The sequence below is a fragment of the Asterias rubens genome, chromosome 9 (assembly GCF_902459465.1).
Source record: "Asterias rubens chromosome 9, eAstRub1.3, whole genome shotgun sequence".
In the NCBI taxonomy this organism is placed as follows: Eukaryota; Metazoa; Echinodermata; class Asteroidea; order Forcipulatida; family Asteriidae; genus Asterias; species Asterias rubens.
Window position 1 is genome coordinate 9,940,476 of NC_047070.1, and position 2,492 is coordinate 9,942,967.

The following is a 2,492-nucleotide window of genomic DNA, read 5'->3' on the forward strand; positions in this document are numbered from 1 at the left end:
ACTTTGTGGCATCATTTTTGTGTTTTACGTGTTTGTCTAAACATCATGGGTCTCTTTCCAAAGAACTTTGAAGCTCAATTATAGTCAATAAACTGTCAATATTACTCAACCAATGTGGTTGCACTTCCTTGTAAACGATTACTAATGTTTGGAGAGGTTCCATACGAACCAGTCAGTCAAGGAAAAGCAAAAACAAACATTGAAAATGGCGGTGTGATACATTGGATAAGTTGTCTGTTTGGCTGTTTTTGTATTTATTTTTCCTTGCTATGATCTGTTCGTCCGTCTATAGAATAGTTTGTGGATTTGTGATCCGTTACATCTTGCTTCATTTCAATGTGTACGATATTTGATATCATTTGTACGTCCAGAACAAAATTGTTTCGAATTAACGATGGGGAAGTTACACGTTTGGTAAACACTCCTAAAAATTGCAACACAAACCTCTTTATGAAAAAGCAGATTTAGATAGTAGCCTTTAAACATTTTGAGAACCGAGAGTAATGTGATATGCAGTAAAATACCATGCAGTTTGTATCCCCTAAAATTTGAATTGAACCGTCACTTTGTTAGAAACGTTTCTTAGATTGTGTACTCCAATATTACTGATTATTTCTCCTGTGTGCCATAGCCGCTTCTGATTTTCGGCAATATCTTAAAAAACCTTACCACCTTCGAAATGAAATTTTCACAGGTTCAGTTTAAATTTACAAAAACAACCGAACGGTTCTTAAAAACAAAGGTCCTTTTCCCCTTTAATTTCCACTTTACTCTTCAGTTCCCTTCCATTACATCCATACGTCGATACCCCCTAGTTTGCCTTGTTCTACTATAGACGAATGTTCTGCATCAATCAGTATTACGCTTTAGTCTAATTTCTTAATTCATGTGGACACATCTCAGTGTTTGTACGCCGTGTCAAACCACTCTCGAGACTTCCTCCCCATCAGAAGTCCGTCCCTGTCACCGTTCCATTTAAAGAACATGTTTTGATAACTTTAAAAGCTCGAACAGAGTTCGGTTAACACCCCGAAATGTTACACCCTCGGCACGTGGAACAACTTTGCAGCCTTTCTTCCCCTGCCGATTTGTCTGTAAATATTTACTCTGACGAAACCTCAAGGACATTGGGGGCATTTTCTCAAGGTCAAAATTGTCTGAATCTTCAAAGAGGGGAACAAAAAAACACTCCAGTTTCCACGAGGAATATAGGCCTACAGAAACAAAGGGCTTCCTGTTATGAAGCGGTTTTTCGTGAGCCTTTTCCCGCTGAAAAGATCGTAGAGAGAAAATGTTAATTGGGCATGCTCCATTCTTACTTGGACCTTGTTTGTTCTGGGAGTTGGTTTGCTCTACGGTTCAATCAACCATTACGGTACGGCACTTAAGAAGACTCTGACTACAGATGGGGGTTACCCGTTTTTTGTTGTCTCGAAACCAAAACGGTATATCGGAAGAGTTTATACTGACGGAAAAGGTTTTTTCCTTTTTGGTCTCGCAATGAGCCGTGCACTTTCAGATTGTACATGGTTCTGAAACGTCTCCATTTGAAGCTAGAAATCTTGACGCCACTTTATCAAACAAGCCCCATAAAGACTTGGCAGAAACATTTGCGCCAATTATGTTGCCATGGTAGTGTCTTGAGCAATAAACGTTTGGTTAGGATTTTGTTCTATACTGCATGCATGACCACATTGATAAAGTATCCGAATGAATAATAGATATGGGCGGAAACCTCGAACAATTTAACACTTGGAAATTTGTGTTTTTCTGTTCTGCGTCTACAGTCTTATTCGTCTATGTCTGTGAATGTGTTATGATGGTGCATAACAATTCGTCTTTGCCCAGCATGGAAGTCGTCGAGCGGTTTGCACCAATTCTTTCAATTTAAGGCATAATATGGTAGCCCTATAATATGGTCACCGTCAGTTATTATCAGTGGCTTGTAGTTGATATACCTGCCCAAGAAGACGGCAGAATATCGCGGGTTCGAATTCATTTGATGATGTGCTTGGTGTTTCATCCTCGTAAACTTTAACAAAAAGCGTCAAAGGCTCAACAATATCAATTAGTTTTTGTTCCTGCGACGTTGGAATGGAAAATGACTGGGCCTTTTACGTATCTACCACAAACATTTATCTAGGTGTATATAGAACTACACCCAAGATGGCCACTTTTATGGTATTCTATGGTATTTTTTAGCCGGAATAATTAAAGTAATCCAGTTTGTATCCAGTTTTATTGGCATCCAACTATGGGACGATTTCCATTCATCCTGAAAAGGATTGCTGCGCCTCACAGGTTTACTCCACAGGACCAGCTCTTTCAAGTACCCGTTTGTACTTCTGTGTGGAAAGAAGCAATTATGATAACGTGCCCCAGTGCTCAAGTGTCGCGCCTGACTAGGCCGGGGTTCTAACCCTTACCTGTAAAGTACAGGACGGGAGTCCACAGCCCTAAGCTTCAACACCCTACATAGCATATGCGTCAAT